Consider the following 21,805-nt stretch of genomic DNA (forward strand, 5'->3'; position numbering starts at 1 on the left):
AGCTTTTATCTTATCTTGGAGATGGAAAAGGGTTTTTACTAATAAAATGGAAGAAGCAGGATTTTACAAGGAAGGATTCCACTGCAACTTGCTCTTGTTGCTACATTGTCATGGAAACTGATGAATGTCCTGAGCTGCTCTGTCTTAACGGAAGAAGTTAACAGCTCCTTGAAGATGACAGGGGTGGAGGGATGCTGATTCTGATTGAAAAACTTGGAAAGGTGGCAGTGAGTAGCTTCTGTCCAGGCTGTGTTGTTTTGAGAAATATGTAAGACCTCTGGTGCTCCTCAGACTTTCGGTCCCTGTTTCACTCCTACCTTATGCGGCTGCGTTGGGAGGGTCCTTTTAAGCTCTGGGGAGGAGGTGTAATGATTGATTTCCTGCATTGGTAAGGTCAGGCCTGGTTTGAGACTTATTGGTGCTTGTAGGCCTATCTGGTCAAATCTGGTAAAACATTAAGGAAGTTCTCGAGGGTCTTACTATTTTTGTTGTTGTTGTTTAAATGTGTCTCTGTGTGGATAAATATGTATTTTACTGTGACATGGCAAAGAAAAGGAATATTGGACTCCCACCTCCCAGGTTGTAAGAGGTGGGTCTTGCGTAATATTGTTCTGTGTTCATTTGTCCTTGAAATCAGAAGATCAGGTGGTTCAGTTCCCTTCAGGTTTTCTTCTACCACCTGCCATCTCTGTTAATATTGATCATCTGTGGGCAAAAAGACACACACACTCCACTCAAGACATCTGTTAGGGTTCACATGGTTCATGTAGGAATTATTGTCTTAAAGAAGTTCCTCTTTCTCTCAGCAAGTAAGAGGGGCAAGTAAAAGGTTTTCGTGAAGCTCTGTTGGTGTTCCCTGCCAGCTTAAACATCTACTAATATATCTGGCAATGTGAGACACTTGCATGCATCCCTTGGTGGGATCAGCAAGTTCCTGAGCCTGGTGTGTTGGCAGCTAATGGGAGCCTTCAGTAAGGGCGTGTGGCAGCTGAGACACACCATGCTCACACATTTATGTTTCTGATTTAGTCCAAGGCACTTTCAGGGTGAGACTGCTTGCCCCTTCCCTGAGGAGGGGACACAGAGTATCTAGGTGTGGAAGTGTGTTTCTGACCCAGGTGTTCTTGCTAGTTCAAGAATTGGGTAAGTGTAGGCAGATGTAGATAGAATTGAAGTTTGAATCTCGCTACCTAAAGACAGGAAAGGAAAGAAATACTTTGAAACTCTGTCTACTCTAGAGCAGTTAGGTGCAGTGGTGAGTGTGTGGTAGACACTGAAGGATCTGGGGATCACTGCATTTAAGAATGAATTGAACCGATATGACTATTTCTTGTGTAGGAATAGTGACCTTGCTGTTTTTCTGTAAAACATCTGTTTTAAAAGCCAAGGACAATAGTAATTTTTTCAAGTTGTGTTTTATTTGAGAGGGATGTTGTCCCTTTAGAAAATATTTGCAGTAAAGTAGACATAAAGTGAGGTAAGACTCTAAGTCCCTTCAGGAAGTGCCTGTCATTTTAGTTCCTGCTGTAGCAGATGATCTGATTCTGTACCTCTGGACCAGCTTCATCCAGGGCACGGTTACTTCAGCTCACCACTGCTCATCCTGAGGCAGAATAGCATTTCCAATTCAACCTGGCCATTATTTTCCTCTGAACAATTATCTCTTCAGAATTTCCCTTTCGCTGAGTGTTGTGACAAGCAGTGAAGGAGCAGGGCCCAGGCCTGTTGTTCCTTATGCGCTTTCCATGGGTAGTTTCTCAGATCTGTTGCATAATATGGAAGGAAGAAGCAAAACAAAACCACCAAAAATACCCAAACCAAAACAACCAAAAAACCTCAAACAACAACAACAACAAAAACAAAACAAAAACCAGCCAACCAACACACAATCCCCCCTATTTCCTGATGAAACACTGAGGCAAAATAGCATCCTGGAGAATTTCAGAAGAACTGGAAAGGTGAAACCAGAGTGTCTATTCATACTATACAAGAAAATGTCTTTTCCAGGCTGAAGCCACTGCTGTCTTTTGACATATCTGTATTTCAATAGAGATTAGTTTGCTTCCCAGGTGCATGGGCAGTAAACTGTAGGGAGGGAAATCTACTACTTTGCCTGCACACTGGGTGAGGGAGCAGGAAGGAGAGGGCTCCAGCCATGCCCAGCAGATGGCATGGATTGATGCTCCAGCATTTTCTCTTGAATTGCAGGAGCTGGTGGGCAAGTGGCAATTAATTTGAGGCTGAGGACCCCATGGCACCAGTGAGTGCAGAAAGCAGAAATTCCTCTAGCTGTGCTGTCAGCTATGCTAGCAGAACCCAGGGGAGCAGCTAGACCTGGAGAAATGGTTGTAGCTGACTTTACAATTTTTGATTTTATCTTTTTTCATTCTATTTGACATTTTCAAGATGGAACCTTTGCTTCAAATTGATTGCCTATGGCAGCACAAGTCAGGGAAATAGGACTTTAGTTTCCTGCAATCGCTTCCTCTCAACTGTCTATGGTTAAACAGGGATGGAGGGAAGGATGATTGTAGTATTGCCAGCTCTTGCCTGTCAGGAGATAAATATTCATTTAATTAGACAATACAAGTGTCTATATGAGCAAAGAAGGGAAGGAAAGCTATGTCTAACAACTCTGAGCATAACTGTCTCTATATGGAAGATGCTGGTTTCATGACATGATGGAGTCACTCTTACGTATTTACCCTGTCACATTTTGGCCCCAGTCTTGTGCACAGAGTCTTGGTCCATAGTTCTGGCTTCTGAAAAACTCCAGCAGCATCACTGATGCTTTTAGAAAGGGAGGTACATATTATCACAACAAAATTTCCCCAAAATCTGGATAGTTCTATACAGATTTACATATTCAGTTCCATGTTTTATGTTGTTCTTGTAGGTGAACTTCCAGTGTGCTACAGATTTGTGTTCACAAAACATGGGTAAAGTGATTACGGCAGTGAGGATCTGAGCTGTGGAATATGGTGCAGTCATTGGGAGCAAATGGAATAAGCACTTTAACCGAATGCTTGTACTTTAAGAAAGTTCACCATAAAAAGGAGGTTATGTTGATGCTATGTTTTTTTTTCCTCTTGTCCCAAAACGTCAGGAAATCATTGCATATTATGGCAAAGAAGGTGAAAGGCTGTGTTTGCTTTGAAAATGATAGTACTACTAAGGCAATGAAGGGATGCAATGTATTCTGTTTGGCATCTTCCAGGAACCAACAGTGCTGTTCTTTAAAGCTGCTGGGAGGCATAAGGCACTCAAAGCCCAGGGAGTATTTGGTCTACTTGTTTACTGCTTGGAGCAAAATAGAAACCTGTTGGGCTGATACGGTTTTATATCATCAGGAGGACTGTAGGAAGGTTTTTGTGTGGTGGGGTGTGTTTTTGTGGGTTTTATTTGTTTGTTTGTTTTTGGTTTGGGTTTTGTGTGTGTGTGTGGTGGTGGTGTTTTTTAATTTTTCTTCAAATAGGCTATAGACAACCCAGGCTCTAAATTGATCTTCTGCTGTAGTCTTTAAGAAACAACTGTTTTCTGAAAAATGGTAACCACACCATAGAAGATGGATGCAAGGAGGAATTTCTAAGTATGCTTAAGCCAGCTATCTACATTTCATTGTCTTGCTGTGAGAGTTAGGATTAGAAACTGACGTTGAGGAAGCCAAATAGTGCAAAAAAAAAAAAAAAGGGAGGAGGATTGTCTTCATACTTTCTTAGAGCCAGTCTAGCATGATGTTATTTTTACCTCTAGATGCTTTTGTTTAGACCTTATGTTTCCTCACTCATTTTTACCTTTGAACATGTATTTGCCTTGGGATTTCTGTGTAAACATTCCTTGAATTATTTCAATAACAACTGTGCAGGTACTACAGGTTTGTAGGTTGGCATGCTGTAGGCTCAGACCTGCCTGGAGACTCTCAGGGCTGATGCTTGTGGGTTGCTCTACAGTCTTCCTCACTGTGGTCTCAGCAAAGGAAAGGTAAAAGGGGACTTTTACAAGGCACATGAAGAAAGTGTAATGGCTATACACCACTGCAAGCAAGCAACTTGCTGATGTGTGTTCTTGAAGACTGAGATTTCTTTTTCTCTCAGAGAATGAGTCAAACCACTGCTTCTTCCTGTTCTCCTGCTGTGGTAGCTGAAACGGGACCAGTGCTGCGTGGAGCTCAGAGCCTTTGTACAGCAGAGCTCCCAATGGCTTGAGCAATGTTGTGTGGAAGTCTCCACATCAGAAGACAGATGAAAAATTCTCCCTTCTCTCAAAAAGATTTTATTTTGCTGACTCACAGAGCCTGTCATGTGAGGTAGATAGCTGGGTCTTTAAGTTTGTTATTTTTCCTTCCTCCCTATATATGACAAACCTGAATTTGTACTTTGGATTAAACACGACCGCAAAAGAGGGCATTTCTGTTGCTCTGCTGTTCTCCAGTTGGCTGTTGCCATCTAGGCCTGTCTTCTACAGCAGCTGTGTTTTGTGTCCAGGAACATGGATAGTGCTGCATCTGGGCAGAAAGTGGCTGGAATTGCTATGGAAACTGATCTCATCCTGCAGAGCTTAGAAATTGTCACCAGACTGCTTTAGAGAGAACCGGTTCACAAAGAGGTAGCTGATGTTTCCTGAGAAATATTTAGGATTTCCTTGTGTTTTTGGAAGTGCTCCTTTTCAGGTACTGTGGGATCTCCTTTGCCTGTCTCCTATCTGCCCCCACTTTTACTGTGGGACCACAGGATATGGCCTCTGAGTGTAGAGCGTTGGCATGGGGAGTTGCATTTTTCAGGAGAACAGGAACCATAATGCGTTGTGTTAATTGGAATGATAACACTTGTCTGCACTGTTAAAAACTGTAATAATCCTGTGTTTGTGGTGGTTAAAAACCGTTTGCATAAAAAATGAATTGTAAAGTTAAAAGTAATAGCCTGGCACATTTTGAGACAAGCAAGTATTGGGGGAAATGAGGGATTTCTACAGGATGTGGAGAGTGGTAATATTTTAATTCACATGGCATCTAAGCTGAAAGCTGAATGGATTTTACCAGCCTTAATGGTCTGAACTTTGCAGGAGACTAAAGATTCCTCATTTAGGCCTGCAAAGAACACAAATGCCTCTTTATAAACAGTAAAACTACTGAGAGAGGTTTGAAAAATCTCCTTTTGTGGAGGTCAGTTACAGTACTGATGGCAATGACAACAGTTAGCACTCTGGAAAAGATGGTAATGTCTATATTTCTAATTTCTACAGGCTTCGCAAGCCTTCTCATTCCATGGAACAAGATGTAGAGGTTTGTACAGAAGCTCAGTTGATAGCTTGGCAATGCATTAGTAACACCAGTAGGCTCATGGGCTTGACCCTGTCTGCTTTTATAAGCAACAATAAATATTTCATTGTTGTATCTGTATTAAGTGCTGACCTGAGAGAATTTTTGCACTCTTCTTTTTTTCCTGTCTACTACTGAAAGCAGTGTTGGAAATAAATAGGCAGCATCCCACTTTTCTTGCTCCTTTCTTCTACTCTCTCTCCCATAATCCCTTGGGTCTCCTTTCATTCCTGTCTTCCTCTACAAGGAAATGATGTTTTATTTTTAATTAGCTAACTTGACCCCCAGATGGAGGTATACCCTGAAGTATGACACTGTCCTGCTGGTCAGTGCCATTTGGCTGACAATATGATGTCATTCCTTAATGCATTGGTTATGAAAGCAGACGGGGCAGCCATCCTGGAGGTTCAGCAGGTGCTCATATGCCTGGAGGTCTAGTGTTGTTGGATTCCCATCATATTCATCATTCCTGTAGCTAATGACCAGGTGGTAGTGACAGACGACCTCATTTCCCTCTCTCTCTCTCTGCTGTAGGGTTTTCTTCGTATCCTGCTATTTCAAGCTAAGATAGAAAAATGGTGAGGTTTTTTGGCATCAAAATCTAAGACCTATTTTGAAATCTCTAAGGGATTTTGTTGCCTTCTGCTAGGCTTCCTCTTAGGATTTGCTAATATGGCTGTGACCTTAATACCTACACTAGTGAATAGCTTTCCCAACTGCATACTACTTTTTATTTCCTGTACTACCTTTGCTTCTTGAAGACAGAAGAGCAGGGAAGGAGTAAGAAAGATGGTCAGTACATCTCTGTGTTGAGTTGACAAGGGTGTCTAAGTAGAAAAAATGACCAAGATTTGGGAAGGGAGGAAATGAGGACAAGGAAAGGGGTGAAACTTTATGCTGGTGAATTGGGAGAGCAGAGACAGAGAAGTACTGAACACTGAGACAGGAATAAGGGCTGTAGGTGGTGGGTTGGAACAGTTTGAAAGGGAAGGTGTAAAAATGACCAAGCTTTGTGTTGGAGGGGAGTGGGGAATGGACAGGGAAGGATCCACCCCAAAGCCCTGTTTTAAGTGTGTAAGTCAGGAGTGTTGCTGTACATCTGCTGCTAACACACCTGTGACACACTGGCAGAGGAGTGGGCCCAACTCACTCCCTGAGATAGCAGGCTTGTCCACTAGCTCACATAACTGAGGGTTCAGAGGTGAATCATAAGAGCCTTATTCTGCTGATGAACTGCTTTCTACTCTTCTGAAACAATAAGAAACCCCACAACAGAATTCCTGATTTTGCAGGGCTTTTTTTGTTGTTGTAAATTCAAGAATGTAAAATAAAATCAGATGAGCATTTAAAAAGTTGCAAACACAAGCAAGTAAAGTTAGGAGATGACACAGTTCAGCCTGCATATTTGGCTTTAATTTATCTCCTCTGAGCACACTCATTATCAAGTCTTTAATTACTGTAATCACATACTATGTTTTCCACAGGACTCCTGCCTTGTTCCATATATTTGGGATATTCTGTTTCCATTCAATGATATCTTCAATGTTTGGTTTCTTTTTCATTGCTTAATGTATGGTTGCTGGCCTTTTTATTGCAGAATACATAACTCCTAATCTAAGGAGAGATTTAACCACTTTGAGCTTTGTCATGTTTCTAATTATTGTGCTGAAGCATGGCATGTGAAGATAAATCTAGTAATATCTAATAAACTTCTGACCTGGGTTATGACTTCCATTGCAGGCCTGGCAATCAAAGTTAAATGGTTTAGGTTTTTTGTGTGCCCAGTTGGAGATGAAAACTTGGGTTTGAGAGTACTTACCGTTAAACAGCCTTTTTTTATGTTCAGAGCACAGCTCTCTCTGACTTCCAGAGCAACTATAAGCGATCCACACCCTGTAAATCAGACTTCAAATAGTCACCCAGCTCACACGGGGTTGTAGTAAACAAGGAAAAACATGGCTAGGAACCACTTTGAAAGATATTTCTTTGGCTAATTGACTTATTTCCAAGGACTTCTGGGGTAAGTGTCAAGGAAAGTACTTGTGTGAGAGGGAGGAGCTGTATGTCAGCTGACTGATCTTTAGCTCTTAGCTAGAGGGTGATGCGAGTTCTCACCTATTGCACAGACCTCTTCAAAGGGTCGCATTTTCTAACTTTGGTGTGCTTGACTTGTCAGTCTTTGTAATGTTTTGATATTTTTTGTTTGCCTTTGGTTTTCTGTTGTAAGTGTGGGCACTTGGATTCTGCTTGGCTTAGGAAATGTTTCATGTTGTCTCTCACTGTTGTATTGGAAAAAAGATGGCATGTTTTTATCTTCATAACTCAAAAGAGTCTTAAGGTATTTATCGAACTGTTCTGAGTGCAGGAAAATTGAGAGCACACCCCCTCTATCCTTAGTGGTGATTTTTTTACAAAGGAGTATTGGAGACAATTTGCCTTTTGCAGTGTGGAGATGTTGACAGGTAAAACATACCATCATTTATAATTTTCAGTCATTCAGCCAGTCAAAATACAGCTTTATTAATATTCATAAATACAGCTTTATTAATATTCATAAAGAGCTCTGTTTCCTTTCTCTTCCTCTTGAGAGACACAGAGGGGGAGAGGGGTGTTTTTCTGTCTCTTGGCAAATCAAGAATGATGCCTCCTGCATTCTTAGGGTGAGAACACAGGAAAGAACAAACAGGATGATCTAATAGGTCTTTTCCTTCTCTGACTTCTATAATTTTTGATTTATATACCAATTTATTGCCTGGTTTATGATGATTTATATCCCAGTTTATTTATACCCCAGTCTGATGCCGCACCCCACACTCTTAGCAAGATGAAAGCCAATCGGTTAAATATTTTAAGGTGATAATGTGCCACATGCCACACACAGGGTTAGTAATGAGAAGTGCATGCTTCCTTGCTTCAGTGCAAGAAGAAAGACTGAAGGGGTAGATTTTGGAAATGAGACTGTGATGCGTTCACAAAGCCAAGCACCATTCACAAGGGAACATCACAGCAGCCAGTATGAGAGAGATGCCAACAAACTTAGAATCAAACAACCTGGCTTCGACCCTGACAGAAGCTGCAGGCTGAAATGTGTAGGTGATTTTTATATGTTGATAGCTACTGGGCAGTGGCTGCCATTTTAATTACTGGTTTGCAGTGATGCTTTTTTTACATTGAATTACAGAATAAACCTGATCCACATGTACTACCAGGACATCCTCCTACTTGCTACTTTGAAAAGGTCTAAAATGTGTGAGTATTAATGTGTAAAAATGATAATGCAGCTTTACATCCTCAGATTATTACATTGTTAGCTGGGCCATGATGATTTTGCCCACATTGGCAGAGTTGGATGTAATTCTTGCCCAGGAAGACTGGATGAAGCTGGAGGATTTGTCTTAGGGCCCATCCTGAGACTCCTTAATTGGCTGGGTGAACCACAGTTTAACTGTTGAATTATTCCCTGCCCTCCTCCAGGAACTGATTGCACAGTTGGTGAGGGAATAGGAAATCAGGAACATAAATCTACTGCAGGTGTCTCCTGTGGGACTTCAAAGTTCAGTCTTGCAAATCTCATCTGGCTGCTCTGGATGTAGGTTATATTTAATGGAGATTGAGCCTGTGTGTCCCTCTGCATCACTGGAATTATGACAGCTCATTTGAGTCTATCTGCCACTGGTATGTGCAGTTAATCAATATCTCTTTCATAAATACAAACTCTTATCTGTGCCTCCATCAGCTTTGCTTCTTCTGGCTTGCCTTTGCGTCCCTGTTTCTTCTGGGTTTTTTTCCCCCAAAACTTGATTCTTATCTAGATAATGTGAGAGAAGGAAATCAATGGAAGAATATCACTTACTGACCTAAGAGGTGCTTCTTTGCCATACACAACTAAGGCTGTAAATAATTCAGAAGGTTCCCTGTATTTTCTTTCTTCCCATAAGATTTGGTTTATGAAAATTTTATGGGAGCAGGACATAGAGGTGGCTGAATTACTGGTTTTATCTCATACAATCTTTGGCAATGCATTAGGTCGGTACCAGCTGCTCTTCACTCACCATCACAGACACATATTAAATCAGTCTTCTTTGTAGAATCCATTTTGCAGCATGTTATAATCACATATTTGAGCATGATGTAATGCCATTCCTTACAACCTGCTCTCATGCCTGATTGTGTTACCATAGGAAGATAAGTGTTAACCTGCCAAGGCAAGGCTTAATTTCAAGGCTTAATCTCTTTTCCCAGTGTTGGGAGTAAGTCAATAGTGGCATGAATCCATATACACAAAGATCCTAATCAGAAGGGAGCAATAAGATGAGGACTAAGAGTTTAGTTCTGCTTTTATTTATACCGGAATAATAATTTTACTGAAACAAGAATAGATATTCTGAGATAAAGAGTGTGAAATCAGCATCCGGGTGCAAAATACTCAGTCAATTTCAGAAATACAAAAGTGTTCTTTGAGACTTTTGGACTTTCTAATATTTCAGTGAAAATAAACAGATTCCACAATTACATTAACTTTCTGTTAATGCTGCTGATGGTGTGTAGTGCACCTTCCATCCTAGCATCTTGAAACACTTCGCACCCTTGTGACTTAAACAGAGTGCTGAAGGGGGAATACAACCCAAGCACACCCATTTTGCATGCTTAAAGAGAGTTGCGGAGAAGTTAACTGACCTGCTAAATGTCATGCAGAGAGTGAGTAGGAGAGCCAGAAACAGAACTCAGGTCTTTGGACTCCCACTGCTGCAAGTGCTAGACAATGCTGCCTCCTGTAGTGCCAGAGACTATGTAGTGTATCTCCTAGAAAAGACCATTGTAAAACCCTACAGCAAGACTAAATCTTTTTTTTTTCTGAAGACGTTAAAAAGAATATAGTTTAAGTGAAAACTGACTAGCCAAAACCAGAGTCCGTTACATACATCAGTGGTGATTTGCTCTTAGAAATAATGGCAAAAGACCTGCGAAGACTAGTAGTAAATTAAGGTATACAAAGTGGGGATTCCTCAGCAAGTGCTGAAAACCAAGTCCTTGGAGATTACCTGAAGGAGAGCACCTAGAATCAATAATAATCTCAAAAATTATCTCCTTTAGAACGTGTTGGTGCTGTGGGTTTTCTACCACATATGAATTGGACTCTAAAACAGTGTCTTCACTGATTGTCATGACAACTGATACACACAACAAGAATAACATACTGGTACTCAGAGTTTTACCTGCAAGTAATCTTAGAATGTCCTGAGTTGGAAGAAACCCAAAGGATCATCAAGTCCCACTCCTGTCCCTGCACAGGACAACCCCACAGTTCACACCATGTGTCTGAGGGCTTGTCCAGTCTCTTCTTGAACACTGTCAGGCTTGGGGCCATGACACCTCCCTGGGGAGCCTGTTCCAGTGCTCCACCACCCTCTGGGTGAAGAGCCTTTTTCTAATGTCTAGCCTTAGGAAAAGGTTCTTAGTCAAATCTTAACTGTCATTTCATGTGAAAAATAATCAAATGATTACATTTTGAGAAATAATAATCAGTCCTATTACAGAGCCATAAAATAATCTGGAAGAAGAAATGCACACTGAATGGGAAACTCTAGGCAAATAATTTCAAAATGGCTTTCCTGATAGGGCCTGAGGAGAACCTGTCCTGTGTTCCTGCTCCGGCAGGGGGATTGGACTAGATGATCTCTTGAGGTCCCTTCCAATCCCTGACATTCTGTGATCCTGTATGGTAAATCCTCCCTGGCTGGCAGAGTGGCTACAGTCACCTCTGCACCTCATCCCAAAATGGCGAGGGTGAGGAACTGATTAAGTGACATGAAAAAGTCCTTCACTATGATACTACTGCTAGGGTATATTAGACCTTCCTGTACTTTATTCCAACATGAAAGCAGGTTGAACAGGTCTTAGGCTTGTTTCAGGAGTATTTTCATCCCTTGTGGAACTCAGCATATTAGGACCTATGTGCTGACTTCCTGATGTATATTTTTGCTGTTTAGGTCTTCGCATGAAAGGAGGATTTTTATTCAGTACATAAGCTTCGACTTTGACACTTAACCCTTCACTGGAGCACTAGTCCTCTGTACTGATTTCAGCTGATGAAATAGAAAAGTCTCTGGTGATATCACTTCCAGGGAGAACCAGATTTTTCATGTGGAAGGAGTTGAGAAATTTTTTAAGAGGCAAACAATTCATGCAAAAGCCTTTTCTAACAGGGAACGGGGCAGAGAAATGTGAAAACTACTTGATAATGGCAATAGGATCAGCTTTTCACAGTAGTCCTTCTGAAGTTTTCCAGTAGGACTCAGTGGCTCTCTGAAGAGCTGAATTGACAGCTCTGCTGGGTTGAAGCTTTTTGACGGCTCAAGGGTAACACAGGAGCACTTTGAAAATCTGTGTGATGTATAAATGGATTAGATCACTTGATGTATCTCTGGCTGCTATTTCATAGGATTCTCTGCTTAATGTTTCTGGCCTTTGCTTTCCATGGGAAGGCATCCCCTATGCAAGTAAGAGAGCAGAATTCCAAAGGTAAGCAAATCCCCATTTTATGGCAGTCAGATGACACCAACTGCAATTTAAGAATGTTCTTTTAATTACTATTATGGCAAGATTCAGTATTTTACTAGCCGGAAAAGAGAGACTGTGATCAGCTTAGTGGATCCATGAAGAGTGTTTTGCTGTCCTGTTCTCTCAAAGCAGAAGAGTTGATCTGTTGCTGTACAAAAGCAGTGCTTAGAAAAAGTGTAGTAGACTCTTTCGTAGGGCCTAAGACCCTGTAGTAAGATCTGGGGTGCCCCTAAACCTGGTGGTGTAGTCCTCAGAGAGATGCATCAGCTACAAGTGTTCTGCCTGAGTGGAGGACCAGGGAGAGCTAATCCCCAGGCATTGATGGCCTGTAGGAATTGCAAACTGGACTATGAAGTTGGCAGAAGGATCTTTAACCAAAGAGGTAGGATGCTTATGTGGCCACAAGTTATCTGCAGGGGGCTCTGACCCACACAGCAATCGCATCTTGGTGGGGTGGGACTAGTTTGGGGGCAGAAAGCAACCTGCTTTGGCTGCTGCCTTCATTTTTGATGTTGATAGAAAGGGAAAGACATCTGATGGGTGGCTGTTCAGTGTCAGGTTGGCAGCTGGAGGAACATTGCTGCTTTCCAAGTCTTTTATTCCTGTATTGTAGGCACGAGCAGAGAAAACATTCCCAGGTATAGAAGCAGGACTCTTAGAGCCTTGGAGAGTGGTGAGTGAATAGAATCACAGAATGTCAGGGATTGGAAGGGACCTCGAAAGATCATGTGGTCTAATCCCCCCACCAGAGCAGGAACACCTAGATGAAGCTACACGAGAAGGTGTCCAGGTCGGTTTTGAATGTATCTTGAGAAGGAGACTCCACAACTTCCCTGGGCAGCCTGTTCCAGTGCACCATCACCCTCACTGTGAAGAAATTTCTTCTCATATTTAAATGGAACCTCCTGTGTTTGAGTTTGTACCCATTGCCCCTTGTCTTATCATTGGTTATCACTGAGAAGAGCCTGACTCCATCCTCGTGACACTCACCCTTTATATATTTATAAACATTAATGAGGTCACCCCTCAGTCTCCTCTTCTCCAAGCTAAAGAGACCCAGCTCCCTCAGCCTTTCCTCATAAGGGAGATGCTCTACTCCCTTCATCATCTTCGTTGCTCTGCATTGGACTCTCTCAAGCAGGGAAGAACTCTTTGTATGACTGGGACTCCGTGGAGTGTGTTTTGTGGTGGGTTTTTTTATTTATTTATTTTGGTTCTTTTTGTTTGGTTGGTTGGTTTTTCTGTTGTTGTTTTTTCTGAAAATGCAATTGGAGAGGTTTTAGTAGTGCGTTTAAGAATATGAATAAGGAAGCCAAGGTGATGTGTGTGAACACCTGGGGAGAAGCTGAAAGAGAGAACAGAATAATTGAAAAGCTGCTGGGGGAAATAAAAATGTGATGCCTAGATGCCTTTTTTGCATACACAGAGACCCTCTCTCCTCTGTTCATTATGCGTCAATGTGGATACATTCGATTTGTGTGAAAACCAAACAAATTCCTGACACTGCTGGCACTGTTGAGACAATAACCAGAAACTGCTGCCTCTGCCACTTTCCTTTTGCAGTAAAGTCTGACAGTGAATGAGACTGGTGAGTTTGCCATCACTCACTCATTACTTTTAAAAATTTAATTCTCAGTTTGTGTGTCAAGCTTTTGGCACGACCCTGATAAGCAATAGAAAGGTTGAGCTAACAAAGCAAGCCTTTCCACAGATCGATAGAGATCAATCTTTTCATTTTGACTGAATGACAAAACAAAAACAGCAATTAAAAGTACGTTTGATGCCGATAGCTAGCAGGCAGCTCCCAAAACCGAAGTACCAAGGGACACATAGGAGAGCTCTTGCCTGCATGTTATTGATACTGACCCCATCAGAGGGATGATATTAGCACAGATGTGAGGATCCCTCAACAGGCAGATGTACCTTGAGGGATGAGCACGAAGGATCTTGACCAAACCATCTGACTAGGGCTAGGTTTGTTATGCTGTTGTTTACCAGCAGCCTATGACACCAGCTGCAACAACATACAGCTTTGGGCATATGTATGTCCTAGACCACAACATTCAGGGCAGAGTTGCAGGTGACATGAGGATGGGACTATACTCAGTGTTGGCCAACATCTGTAATACTGATTGGTACCAGATCACATGCAGCTGCACAGTAATACAGAACATCTGGCACACTGACTTGCTTGAAAGTCTAGGAGTGGGCTGATGAGTTCACTTAGGTGTCATTAGATCATTCAGTCAACCGTGTGGGACATAACCATGCCAGTGCTCTGAACCCCAACAAATCTTACTGGTGTAGCTTGAAGGCAACATGACTAGACAGTGTGTGCTATTCACTGGACTTGGTTTCCTGAGTGAGTGCTGTATACTGAAAGGCGTTCAAGTCTCAAAACACAGGTCTTGGTGAAGTAGTTTTGAAAGGTCTGTCAGTATGCAGTATTGTCAGGAAAATATCCTAGTAGGGTTGCTGGCTACTTAGACCAACAAGTTATAAAAATGCTATTGTGGGCACTAATCCATGGAGCTGGGGTATTTATCCATCTTATACCCACCTGTATGTGAATGTCTGAAATGGATAAGCAACAGGTGGCACATGAGACTAAGAAGTGTAAGTGGAATATTTTAGAAAATATCAACAGCTGATGCTTGATTCTTTTCCTTTTTACAAAAGAGCAGAAAACTGATTTTTTCAGTTGTCCTGATTCAATGTGTTGTTTTGTTTCTCTTGCTACAATACTGGGATCATCAATAAAAGTAAATGAGATGTGGCTGGATGTGACAGTTTTGGTGAGCCTCTGGTGTGAATGAACAGAGAGTAGGAACAGAACATTGGCTTCTGCAATGAGATGAGTTTTCTCTTTTCTGGGGTTATGTGTGTGTGGGAAGGCTGAAATAACGGTAATGCTTGTGAAAGCAAGAGATGTGACAGTGCTGACTAAAACTAGTACTGCAGGCAAGTACTGGGCACTTTTCCCAGTTACAGCCATGCCAGTGTGCTTAATCACCATTTGCAAACTGTTGTTCTAGCAAGACTTGATCCCTTGTTGGTGTGATATACTCTCTTGTCTTTAGACAGCTTTATTGCTGTGTCTCAAGCCTTCCCCTGGGGTATTGCCCCGCTTTTCCTCAGTCATAGCACTGTTGCAGCTGCAGCCATGCAGCTCTGCTCCCAGAGCTGCCACCCACATCAGAACACATGTTGTTTCAGTGCTGTGCTCTTCTGGAGGAGGTGAGATCCTGTAGATTTAGGACCCATTGGGACCATGAGATTGAACTCACAACCTACAAATCTTTAGGTCCTTGACTTTATCTAGACACTAGTTTTTGGGCAAAGAAAGTCTGTGTGATTTGTTTATATGCTTCTCATCATGCAGCTATCTAGGAAGCACTTTGGCCTCTGATACAAGTGTGTTGTGACTGGGCTTGAGAGATGAGACCCCAAGAACTTTGCACTGGTAGATTTTATTGGAGAGCAAGAGCCCTCTGGAGGGATTGGTCAGCTCTTATTCAGTTGTTAAGTGGGAGCAATAATGTTAAGCATAGGGTTGGTGATCTATGGCTTTTTTTTAAGCTGATGGTGCACAAGCTGCCTGAGGAGTGGGCTGAAGGTGCTGCTGTGGCATGACTGGAGCAATGCAAAGGGAACACGGGCCTGTCTCCAGCCCCTGGGGAGAGGGAAGGCTGAGGCTCAAGGTCTGGCTGCATCCCTGTACTCACCTCTTCCCCAGTTGTGCCCCTTCTAGGGGTTTTACCAAACAGAAAGCCTGTGCCAGGGAGATGTACTGCTGCTGATTGGAGAACAAAAGAGTTGTGAAAAGGGAGGCCTAAAAGCTTATGGAGCAACATCACGCGGAAACCACAGGAGACGGAAATTTTTCACTGCAGCATCAAGTGAAACAAAATTCCAGCACCTCAGGCAAACAATAACAAGCCCTGAGTTGATGGTGCTGCCCTCCTGCGAAGCCTTAGCTGTCGCAGTTGTCGTGCTCTGCCAGAGCTGCTTTGAGGCTGTTCAGAAACAATTATTTCTCCTCCCTCTTTAGGGAAATGACAAGGGGTGGACTGGGGGAAAGGTGCCAGCAAGCACTGAAGGGAAGAGAGAAGAGAGGAAATTTCATGTTGAATGTGTTCATCACCATCTATTCTAGGGTCAGTTGTCATTTATTTTTTTGTATTAAATGAGGTGTTATTTTTAGATTTCCAAATTCATACATGGAAATTATTCCTAAGTGTTCCAGCTTTCATCTTGTATAAAAAAAAAAAAACAAACCTCAAACTATTCTCATCTTGATAGCACATTTATTGTGCTATTTTTCTGTAATTTCTTTTATGCTTTCTTCCTGTTCAAAAAAAACCAAAAAGCGCCTTCTTGTTCCCCTGCGCTGACTAATATTACTAGAGATGCAGCAAGAGAGAGATATTTAATGTTTTCACTTGTTGCTTTACTGTTCTGTTAGAGTTATGGGAGGAAGTGCTGGTGGGTTAAGAAGGGGTTTAGCCCGCAGCCCACCCACTTTCTTGTGATTTTTCTTCAAAGAAGGGTCTGACAAAGAAGAGCTTTTCTGTTGCAGATTTACTGAGTTCAAAGCGGGCACCCTATAGATATAACTCTGTGATTAATCCTCAGAACTGGTACATAAAACTTATGCTATGCCAGTGCTATTAATGTTAACGGAAGTCAGGCATCTTACTCCCAGTACACTACTTTAAAGAGTAATAATTTACCCAGAAAAGTCCTAAGGCAAGAGAAGTGATAGTAATTTATTAATTATTTTGTAAATCCTTTTTTCTATGATACTGGCATTGCTTTCCATCCATTTCCAAGTCATGGCATTTTGGTGAGCCCTGAGCTGTGGATGGTCTTTTTCCCGTGTCCTTGAACTCTTTTGTGCTAAAAGCAGGTTTGTATACCCATATTTACAAAAGAGAGACAAAAAACTCATAAGTGTATTTTACACCTTCTCTTGCACACTCAGATTTAATGGCTGTAGAGAAATGTGACCTTTAGGCAGCCATCAGAAAGCACGCAGAGAAAGCTGCCCTGCTAGATTCAGTAGACAGCAGTCCTGTATCTGGAGAATGTTTCTGCTTTAGTGAGGTATTACTTATAAAAGCATGTGCTTTTTTGGGATAAATTAATCAGGGTGCCTGATTTTTGAGATGTCTGACGTGAAATATCATTGAAAGGGCCTGATGGTTTGTGGGAAATGACTCAGCATTCCTTAGCCTGAGTAAGATTGCCAGCATCTGGCTATGGTTAAGTGTGACAATATCTCCTAGTATAGGCAGTTGCCCAACAAAGGTGTTCCTTGAGCAGATTTGGCTGTGTTTGTTACTTTTGTGTTAGCTAGATCTGAGATTTCCAGTGAAGATGCTGCCTTCTCACTGAAGGAGAGAACTTTTTCTAGGAACCAGCTCATAGAGAAATGGCTGCGTCTAAAACTGCACCATAGTACTGGATATTTTTTGCTATGTGTGAAACATTTTCTCCGCACATACAGTGAATGTTGGCATTCCAAAAGCAGAACATCTATAATTCTGTGATAAATTATCATACTGTGTTGATTTCTAAAATCTCTTGGACTACTTGGGAACCCAAGTGACCCTGTAAGCCACAGGCAAATCTTGAAAAAATCCCATATTTTGTTCCCAGAGTAGCTGAACCAGCACAAAAACTGATGGATGTAAACTGTCTTGGTGATCCTGGTGTGAATTTGATTTGGGAGACATGTGGAAAATGGCAGCTAAAGTCAGAGAACCTCCTGAATACTAAGTTTCTGTCTTGAGATGAGTAGTCATAATTACAGCTACAACTGTAGCTCGCATTGCAAAACTTAGGATTCCTTCACAAATGCTGTTTGAAATAATCATTTTGTACCATGAGCTTCAGTATTGGTTTGGGGGAGTGGGTCATTAGTTAGACAGAATTTCCTTTTCCTCACACCTTCAAATAAACATCTTGAATTAAATTTCTTCACCTTTCCTGCTTTTTTCCTTCCTTCTTTCCCGAATGCATCAATTTTATGTTCTTTCTTGCTTTAAATTATCTATTATCCATATGCGTATCTGTTTCTGTATGTAACTAGAGCATCATTTCAGAGCTGATTTCTCTCTTTGCCTGATGTTTTCTTTGAGGCTGCTGCTGGGTACCTCTGCATAAGAGACTTTTTAGTCATTTGAACAATAGTATCTCAATATTTGGGTTCCTTTCCCTGCCTCTGCTTGTGGTGACAGTCAAAGGATAGAGAAGAGATTGTGTTTCCTTTGATCTGAGAGAGGTGAGTGGTGGCAAGCTGAATTTTCATCAGGGTGAATGGGTGAAGAGCTCCAGATAATTCTCAGTGTGAACCACTTAAACTACCAGTTGGCGCTGGGCAGGCAACGTTCAACTGAAAGCACATCATCCCTTCTTCATTTGCTTGCTGGCATATCTCATGGAGTGGTATTGGTGACAAACTGGAGCATGGTGGTGGCCCTTAGTGGGACTGGCAGAAGGCTCGGGAGCAACGTTCGCTGGCAGCGGTTGCCACTGGACTATGTGGCTGGTACTCCAGGTAGCATTCTGCCTTGTATCACCTCTTAGCAAGTGTAGAAGGACTAACAGACCTCAATATTTCAAATTGGTCTATGCAATGTACTTTTGCCCCCTTTCCTTGTTTTCAGTCATGAAAGAGCTTCTTTCAGACCGCTGTGACTACCAGAACAGGCCTGGTTTGAATTTTTTTAGTGGCTTAGTAATGCAAAACTCCAGTTTAGCTCCAAATGGAACATGATTATTACTGCAGGCAAAGTCTCGTTTATTCAGGCAACATGGGCTTTACTGTCTTGTTGAGTTCACATGGATGTTTTACGTGCCCTAGCAAGATGTTTGACAGTGTTATCATCAAATCACGCTATTATTGTATAAAACCATAGTTTGTGAGTTTCGTTTTTATGATGACACATTATAGAAATCTGGGATAATCCAGAATTTTTAGAGAAAACCAACTCTTTATTTTCAGAGCTCCCTGTAGACCAAACACAGGAAAAGAACAACTTGTCTTTCAGGAGAAGACTGAGGACTGTAATTACAAACAATACTTGCAATGAGCTGGATTTTAAAATTTATGTGTTTAGAGAGAAACCATATTCATCTGTTGTCTTGTCTCAAAACTGTAGCATGAACTAGTACTCAACATTTGTTTTTTTCCATTATTGGCTTCTAATCCATAGCAATTAAAGAAACACATTCCTCTATAAATCCTTAATAGGATTTAGACATTAACATGCAAAAGTTGCAGCAGTCAAACTCTAAAATCCTTCCTTTAAAAAGTCATTCTGAATCTTTCATATAATAGTCAATATGCTTATTAAATTCTCATACTACTTCCCGTCAGCTCTGTTCCTGTGCTTTCACTGGCTTTATCATCTCTCTCTGACATTTGGATATTGGATACTTATATATCAGATAAAGGTATTTTTTTACTGGACACATTTCCCTAAGGGAGACAGAGTCAGCAATTTGCTACTGGAAAGTAATAGGGCAGTTCTTGTTTTATCCACATAATATAAGAAGTTCACGTCTGTACGCATCTTTGCTCTCTTTCTCTTACATCCTCTCTCCAAGTCTGTACCCTCTGTAGAAGGGCATCTAGTGCCTTCCTAATCAGTCTGTAGGCTGAGACACTTTCCAGATCACACCTGATGTGAACCCAACAATGTCCTCAGGAGGCTGCAGGAGCTACATGGTGGTGGCTGTGGCTGGCAGGCAGGATCCTGCCTACGCCTCAGTGGAGAGGTGGCTTGAGTTTCTGCTTTCTTACCAACCAAGCTTCGGACCACACCTACAACAGATTTGTTCTTCAAGTTTGATTACAAGATGGGTTTTGGGGCAAGATGTAATGTTGCACGCACTCTAATGTCAGCATCCTGTCCCTGTGCTTTCATCCTTGGGATCCTGCGGGCAGCGGTTACTCTACTTATACTCCGGCGTGAGGCTGCTCAGGTTCTTCACGTGCTCCTGTGGCAGCTCTCGGGCTCTGACTGCTCGGCTCTGTCTTGGGGGCTACAGATAGTCCAGTCCTGTGGTGTCGCAATATCTGATTGAACAGGTGGTAGAGCAAATTGTGATTGGAATGTGAATTTCTTGCAAAATGTTTCTTGGGTAGGAATATTTGTCCAAGTTAATGAACCTCAGTTTTAGAGCTACATTAACTGTAGAAAGAGCTTTTGACACGTCCTTGCTGCAAAGTCTAACAACGAGGAGGTTATCTGCACGGTGGAATTACTTTCTGTAATCTTTTGATGTCATTTCCTTAACCTTCTGCTAGTTTTATCACAGGGATACCTTTTGTTACATTCTACTTTACAAAAGAGAAGAAAATAACTAGTTATTATTCTAGTTGAATCACTTTCAGAATAAAATTCAGACACAGCTGTCACACAGTTCTTGTATCTGAGGAATATCAGCATTATGAACTGAATGTTATTAGCATATTTATTATTAACAGTGCACAGAATTTATTTACAAACAGTAATGCACAGATAATTCATTCTTTATGTGCTTGTGCTTTTGTTTTGATGTAACTAATATTGAAAAAAGCTTGTATTTTCCAGTTTATGTTAAAAATATTGATGATGAAGATTGAGTTGGTTTGCTGTTACTGTGTGGTGTGTCACCTCACACTCCCTTAGGGACAAATCTAAGGCTTCACTTTCTTAATATCCTTTAAGCATGTGGCAAAGTGGATGTTCTCAGCTAGTTATTAACTATTGCTCTTGAATCTTGCAAATTTCAAAATCTCTGTAGTAAACAACTGATGTAAAATTCAAATCAACTTGTAAATGCTGAAATCAACAAATAATTTTTCACCTTCATATTTTCAGTAACAAACATACACTCCCTAGTGCTAAACAAATAACATGTGCTGAGCTTTATAAATTTACATCACAAGAACAAATTATTTCCATAACTGCTGTGGATTTTATTCACTGCTAGAATTAAGACGTAATGGCACGAGCCACACAAATATCCCTGGTTCCAGCTGTGGCTGCTCACTAAATAAACAAGGCTATTTTTGGCAGTAGCAGAACCAAACTGATGGGTGAACCTGCTGATGCAGTGTGTCTTTGGGAAGCCCTCAGCAGCAGTGAACCAATGGATCTCTGGTTGGAAAAAAAACAAACAAAACCCCAAAATTAAATGTTTCCCTCTCTGGGGAAAGATGCAGCTGCCGTCCTCCTCTGGGACTGTGTCCTGCTCTGTCCTGAGTATTCTGATATGTTTGAGTGACATTGTGGTTGCTTGGGATGCACTGATTGGGAACATCTTGGGTGGTGGTGTTCAAAAAATGCTGCACCTGGGCTCGTGTCATGGATGCCTCCCCAGCATGGATGTGACTCTTTCAATAGAGCTCTCTTCTCAACTTATCACCTTCCTTCCAAGGGGAGTGGAACAAAACACATCATGCATCAACCAAAGTGTCTAAGAGAAGATTCTGTGGTTGATTTAACTTTATGATGGTTATTCCCCACTCTAGAGCCTTGGCTGGCTTTTTAACACTTGGGGGGAGGAGGGATGCTCTCTGCTCAGTTAGAAAGAACATTGGCTGTTTCAGAGAGGCTGTCCCAGAGATTTTGCTCAGGGGACAGTGAGAAGAAAGCATATGTCAGAAAGATTTTGAGAGCTTTTCTCAGTCCTCTGCTGAGCTCATGTGTAAGTTCTAACTTTCTGGAACCAGCATGTATTTTGGATCTTTTCAGAGTGTTAAGTCTCAGTCTCTAATCATTTGGTGCAGTTGTCATATTAGACCAGATTCAGCCTTGGAGAAGGCAGGAAAAACAGGAATGAGCTGGCTCATTTTATATAATGTCACATCTGCCCCAGGGAACTGGAGTCATGCTGTGGATGGAAGGAGAGAGATGGGGTGATATATGTACA

At 41.7% G+C, this 21,805-nt stretch overlaps 1 protein-coding gene across 5 annotated transcripts in view; it reads left to right on the plus strand.

Moving 5' to 3' along the window:
• The window catches only part of TMEM178B (transmembrane protein 178B), a 234,828-nt gene that overhangs the window by 64,278 nt on the left and 148,745 nt on the right, over positions 1 to 21,805 (plus strand). The window lies entirely within an intron of this gene.

The sequence above is a fragment of the Patagioenas fasciata genome, chromosome 1 (assembly GCF_037038585.1).
Source record: "Patagioenas fasciata isolate bPatFas1 chromosome 1, bPatFas1.hap1, whole genome shotgun sequence".
Lineage (NCBI taxonomy): Eukaryota > Metazoa > Chordata > Aves > Columbiformes > Columbidae > Patagioenas > Patagioenas fasciata.